We start from the raw sequence: 7,202 nt of genomic DNA, 5'->3' as shown, positions 1-7,202 counted from the left end.
GGCACTCATTGGCCCAATGCCTACCTTTCTTACACTTAGGGCATAACCCAGGGGTCTTTTGGGTTGTTTGTTCTGAAGCTGGGCTCCTACACTCTCTCTTTATATGTCCTAATTTCCCGCATTGAAAGCATTTGATACTTCTGTTAGTGATCCTGGCTTGTTTGTGGCTCTGTAATATGGCCGTGGCTAGGCCCGCATTGGTGAGTGGCCCTCCTATTTCTCTACAGGCTTTCAACCAGGCGTGTATCCCTTTTTGTTTCCAGGGTGTTATCGCCTGTCTGCATTCCTTGGTACATTGTTCAAATACTAATTGCTCCACTAGGGGCATTGCTTGTTCCTGATCTCCAAATATTCTGCCTGCGGCCTCCATCATACGAGCGACAAAGTCAGAAAATGGCTCGCTTGGCCCTTGAATAATTTTTGTCAAATTGCCGGACACTTCTCCTTTGTTGGTGAGGGCTTTCCATGCCTTGGCGGCGCACGTGTTTATTTGTGCGTATACCTGTAAGGGGAAGGCGGTCTGGTTGGCTACCCACTGTCCTTGGCCCGTCAGCATATCATATGACCATGCAGGCTGTCCTTTGGCCGCATTTGCGCGTGCCTGGGTCATACTGATATCATGCCACAATGCCTTCCATTCTATGTATTGCCCCATACTAGAAAGGCATGCCTTAGTTACATATTGCCAGTCTGCGGGTGTCATGGCTGTCTCTGTTAGTCTTTCAATTTGTGCTATGGTGTAGTTAGCACTGACTCCATAAGCCCGAATGGATTCTGCTAACTCCTTAACTTGTTTATGGCTCAGGGGCTGGTGAGAGCGTACGCCATTATCCTCAAATACAGGAAACATTTGTCTAATTGCCTGAAGAGTATCTGGGTGGCAAAAGGAGAGTGCGCCACTCACGTAAGGTGGCGGGGCAATGGGCGTCAGGGGACACCCTGCTTTCATTTTTTCCTTGGTCCGCTTTTCAACTTTGCTGGTTCCCTTACTTCTGCACTCTGCGGTTTTATTTCCTTCCCCTTCCTCTGCGGACGTTAATTCCTCCTCAGATTCCCTATTGGAGAGTTGGAGGTCCCTCAACTCTTTCCAGGGGTATTTGCTATTTTCTCCGAGGCGATCGTCACTCGCTTCTCGGGGCTCTTTCACTTTTGCCCTAGGCGGGCTTTCTCCCTCACTCTGGGGTTTCTTTACTTTCGTTTTTGTGGCCTTTTTTTGGCCGCGCGCGCTCTCTGTTTCCCGTTCCGTTTCTGACATGCTCTCTTGGATATCTGTCAATGCTCTCTGACCTTCTTTTATTACCTTTTCACATCTCTCATCTTGCAGACAAGCTCTAATCAGTTTCCAGAGGGGCCTGGTGCCTCCCCTCAGGCTGCCTTCTTCCTCCTCTCTATCAAGATCTTTCCCCAGTTTGTCCCAGCTCGGGATTGAGAGGGACCCTGAACAAATGAACCAGGGGGCCACACGGTCTATCTCCTTCACAAAAGATCCTAAGACTTTGCTGGAGACCTTCAAGTTTCGCTCTTTGAGAGCTGTCTGCAGTGCCGTGACTAATGACGGTGCATTCCCCATGGTGCCTCCTTATTTACAGAGAACCATCAACCATCATCCTAAAAAGCAGGGGCCTCTCGGAACTTACCCCTCCGGGCTTTCTTCTGACCTGCAGTTCTGAATCCTCTCCAGATGTCTGAAGGGTCCTCCCTGTGCCGGTGATGTTCTGGTTCCCGGGATTTGGCACCACTTGTCGCGTGCTCCGTCCTCGCCGGCAAGAACAGCACGCAACAACAGCAGGATTCTTCTGCAGAAAGCTTTATTCTTCAGCTCTTTGTGAAACAAATGAGTTGGGCAGGACCTAGAGGGGAAGGAGAGGCTTGCTTATATAGTTCTCATGTTCTGACCTGGTTGGTGCGGCTCCATATGCCTTATTAGCATAACAATTTGGTGGGTCTCATTGGTCCTTATGCCAAGGCTCAATTAGCATGTAGTTTAGTGGTATGGGATGATTTGTCATTAGGAAGTTCGGGGCCTTCCGGCTGCCCTGCATTGGGCGCTATTTTCTGAGCGCGGCTGCCAACAATACCTTTGTGGTCTGAAAAGTTGGTTGGTAGGATTTCAATCTTTTGGAATTCACTGAGGTTCTTTTTGTGGCCTAGTATGTGGTCTATTCTGGAGAATGTTCCATGTGCACTTGAGAAGAATGTGTATCCTGTTGCTTTTGGATGTAGAGTTCTATAGATGTCTATTAGGTCCATCTGTTCTAGTGTGTTGTTCAGTGTCTCTCTGTCCTTACTTATTTTCTGTCTGGTGGATCTGTCCTTTGGAGTGAGTGGTGTGTTAAAGTCTCCCAAAGTGAATGCATTGCATTCTATTTTGTCCTTTAATTCTGTTAGTATTTGTTTCACATATATTGGTGCCCCTGTATTGGGTGCATATATGTTTATAATGGTTATATCCTCTTGTTGGACTGAGCCCTTTATCATTATGTAATGTCCCTCTTTATGTCTTATTACTTTATTTTGAAGTCTATTTTGTCTGATACTAGTATTGCAACACCTGCTTTTTTTCTCTCTGTTGTTCGCATGAAATATCTTTCTCCATCCCTTGATTTTTAATTTGTGCATGTCTTTGGGTTTGAGATGAGTCTCTTGTAAGCAGCATATAGTTGGGTCTTGCTTTTTTATCCATTCTATTACTCTGTGTCTTTTGATTGGTGCATTCAGTCCATTTACATTTAGGGTGATTATTGAAAGATGTACTTATTGCCATTGTAGGCTTTAGATTTGTGGTTACCAAAGGTTCAGGGTTAGCTTGTTTACTACCTTACTGTCTGACCTCACTCATTTATTCAGCTGTTATAAACACAGTCTGATGATTATTTCTTTCCCTTCTTTTTCCTCCTCCTCCATTCTTCATATGTTGGGTGTTTTGTTCTGTGTTCTTTTTAGGAGTGCTCCCATCTAGAGTAGTCCCTCTAAGATACCCTGTAAAGGTGGTTTGTGGGAGGCAAATTCCCTCAACTTTTGCTTGTCTGGGAATTGTTTAATCCCTCCTTCATATTTAAATGATAATTGTGCTGGATACAGGATCCTTGGTTCAAGGCCCTTCTATTTCATTGCATTAAATATATCATGCCATTCTCTTCTGGCCTGTAAGGTTTCTGTTGAGAAGTCTGATGATAGCCTGATGGGTTTTCCTTTGTAGGTGACCTTTTTTCTCTCTCTGGCTGCCTTTAGTACTCTGTCCTTATCCTTGATCTTTGCCATTTTAATTATTATGTGTCTTGGTATTGTCCTCTTTGGATCCCGTCTCTCGGGAGTTCTGTGTGCCTCCGTATTTCTGAGCAACTATTTCCTCCCCCAGTTTGGGGAAGTTCTCAGCAATTATTTCTTCAAAGACACTTTCTATCCCTTTTTCTCTCTCTTCTTCCTCTGTACCCCTATAATGCGGATGTTGTTCCTTTTGGATTGGTCACACAGTTCTCTTAATATTGTTTCATTCCTGGAGATCCTTTTATCTCTCGCTGCATCAGCTTCTATGCATTCCTGTTCTCTGGTTTCTATTCCATCAATGGCCTCTTGCATCTTATCCATTCTGCTTATAAATCCTTCCAGAGTTTGTTTCACTTCTGTAATCTCCCTCCGGACATCTGTAATATCCATCCAGACGTCTGTAATCTCCCTTTGGACTTCATCCCTTAGCTCTTGCATATTTCTCTGCAGCTCTGTCAGCATGTTTATGATTTTTATTTTGAATTCTTTTTCAGGGAGAGTGGTTAGGTCTGTCTCTGCAGATCCTTTCTCAGGTGTTGTTTGAAGTTTCTTGGTCTGGATCAGATTTTTTTGCCTTTTCATGATGATAGCAGTGGCTGTAGGCAGGTTGCGGGTGTGTCAGCTGGGAGAAGAAAGTCCTTTCCTGCTTGCTGGATGCCTTGCCCTTCTCCACTGCCTGTGACAGTTACCTGAACTCCCGGAGCAGCCACCAGCTTAGTCCCCTAAGCTGCTGTGGGTGGGGTCTCCATCAGAGCAGTGCGGAGCCCTGCGGGGAGTGGCAGGCACACCAGGTGCGCTCCTCCATACTAGCAGCAACCCTGCCGGGCAGCTCTGTACCAACAGCAGCCTGTGGATCTGGCCCGGGCAGCTGTGCGTTGGGCTGGGATTCCGGTCGGCTGCTAGGAGCGCGCCTGCTCCCTCTGTCTCTGCTGCAGGTGCGCACAGGTCTCTACCGGCTCCTCTGGCTCCCCTGCCCCCCTTGCTTGAGCTGCACCCGGGCTATTCTGTCATGCTGCTGCAGGCTCGCACAAGCCTCTCCTGGTCTCCTCTGGTGCCGTTGGCGCACGGATCTGCTCTTGGTCCTTTCTGGCGCTGCCATCCTCTTCCACTACTGGGCCGGTGTGTCAGGGTCCGTGCCAGTTGGAGGAATGACTGGCAGGCTGCTTAGTGCCGTGAGGGACTTCAGAGCTGCACTGCCTCCCCGGGATTTAGGGCGCCTAAGTTTCCCCAAGATTCCCAGCTGCTGGCTGAGTGTGCCGCGACAACTTTGTCCAGCTATGGGGTCCCTGTCTCTTTAAGACTTGCAGAAAGCACTTGCTTTTCTTTTGTCCCAGGGGCGCCGGTTGTGGGGACCTGCCCACAGGTTTTGCTTTTCTGTTTCTCTAATATCCAGCACCCCATGCACCTTGTGTCTGCGTTCTGGGTGCGGATTTCTAGAGCTGGTTGTTTAGCAGTCCTGGGCTTTCCCTCCTTCTCCATTCTGACTCCTTTCTTCCCACCGGGTTTTCGGGTGGGGGAGCGTTTGGGTCCTGCCTGGCCGCGGCTTGTATCTTACGCCCTTCATGTGATGCTGAGTTCTCGCAGATGTAGATGTATCCTGGCTGTTGTACTGCATCCACTGGTGTCTCTTTTAGGAATATTTATTGTATTTATTGTATTTTCATAAACATATATTTTGGGGAGGAGATTTCCTCTGAATTACTCACACCACCATCTTCCCATGACCCTTCAAACTGCTTTTTAAAAAAGTACATATATATACATACAAATACGAACACATGTACTTACACATAGAATAATAAAACAAATGTGGCAAAGTGCTAATATTTGATGAGTCTGCGTGAAAGATGTGTTTTTTGTGATTTTTGTAATTTTCCTGAAAGTCTGAAATTATTTCAAAGCAAAAAGTAAAAAATATATCTTATGTATACATGCTTAGAAATTTTTGTAAACTATAAATTACAGTTATCTCTGGATGGGTTGATGGGTGGATGGAACTGAAGTTCTGGGGTAGAAGGAAGACTTACTTTTCTTTGGGTATTCTGTTATTCCATTCGAATTCTCCAGAGATAATAAATGTGTGTTATTGTTTTCATAGGCAAAGTTGTAAGGTAATTTGTTTTGCAGCGATAGATTACTCATATACCAGATGCTTCCTAGCCATCTAGAAATGCTCAGGGGAAAGAGGACAACCTGAGTCACAAGCAAGAAGGAAAAGAATGTAACAAAATTCAATTATAGCATGAAGGAGAAGTTCTGAAAGCATTCAGCTTCATTCTCTCACTTTTAAATTTAGTAGGTAAATTTCAAGAAAGGATGGTAATGTTCATACTGGAATCAGTGGTCTAGAAAGTGAAAGAAAGCGTTCAAATTAAAGAGGAAGAAAAAAGCAATAGAAATGTTGAAAAAATAGACACGGAGGACAGATACCAGAGCTGCAACATGTACATAATGAATGAGATTACCAGGAGAAGAAGGAACAATGGAGGACAGGTAATAATTTAACAAAAAAAGGCAGAAAATTTATCTAGCTAAAGAACAGTTTGAATCTGAAGATTGAAAGGCCTTACTGAATTCCAGTCAGATTGATTAAAAAATAATAACCAAAAACAGACATATTTTTCCTTACACACAGGCATATTCTGGTAAAATTCTTGAACTCCAGGAATGAAAGCACTAATCTTGGAATCTGTTGGAAAGAAAGAAAAAGTTACTTTGAAAGGAAAACTACCAGCCTGACATCAGATTTCTCATCAAAAACCTGAAGCTAGAGAAAATGAAATAAAATCCACAGACCGCTGAAAGTAAAACTAACAAAATAACAACAACAACAAAAACCCTTCCCGAGAATCTTTCCCAGCTCAGATATTGTTCATCTGGTAGCATGAAAGAAAATTCTGTGTGGATCCACAGGGATTCAGAGTGCCCAGCACAGAAGTCTCCTCCTGAAGACAGAGACAGCAGAATCAGAGTTGGGAAAATGGGACCAGCATACCTATTTCCAGGAAGTATGAAGAAACCTGACTCTGATCCAGAACTACTAGTGTGCATTTAAGATAAAATTATCAAAGATGAATATTAACAAAAAGCAATCACTTTTTACCCAGATGGAATGATTGTAAAGAATAGGAACACCTATGGCTGGTGGCAATAGAGGTGAGGACACGCTCATATGTTGCATTTGAAACTATGAATTCAATACAGTCCATTGACAAAGCAATCTACCAGAACCTATTTAAATAAAAAACAATGCATATCTTTGCCCCGGTTATCTCCGTCCCACTAGTCCTTAGAATCAGAGACCTCAGTACATAAGAGCATGTATAAACGACTTTCACTGCAGCGCTTTATGTAGGAACAAAAAACTGGCAACAGACAGTATGCCCATCAAGAGGGAAACAATTGACTAAGTTGTGGTGTATCCACATCATAGAATATTAAGCAACACAGAATATTATATAGTTAAAAGAATGAGTGAGCTTTCTGTCACTTGACTTTGGGAGATTCCTAATACATTTTTTTCCTGAGAAAGGAAATGCAGGTAATTTTATACCCTCTTTTTTATTTTGTAAAACAATGAGGAGGAAATCTCCATGTATATGTATTTGTCTAATTTAGAAAGTAGGGAGAAGGTGTGCAAGGATGCACAAAGGTTGTTAACTTGCCTTGAGTAAGGACTGAGGTTGGCAGGGAGAAGGGAAGAGAGGCAGGTCCAGAAGACTGCCGACGTAAGCGGGGCGGGGGCGTAAGCGGGGCAGTGATTCCTGCAAAGTATAGCGCCCGTGGAGAGTGGGCTGATGCTTTGCAAATAAAGCTTTAAATTTGTGAAAAATAACATATGTTTTTGTATAGCTTTTCTGGTTGTTTTCTTAATTTGGGAGCTCTGGCAGAATGGGTGTTATTACCTAAATTAGGGATGCATGCTGTACATTCCA

This window comes from Manis javanica, chromosome 11 (assembly GCF_040802235.1).
Source record: "Manis javanica isolate MJ-LG chromosome 11, MJ_LKY, whole genome shotgun sequence".
Classification (NCBI taxonomy): Eukaryota; Metazoa; Chordata; class Mammalia; order Pholidota; family Manidae; genus Manis; species Manis javanica.
Note: the sequence above shows the minus strand (reverse complement) of the source record.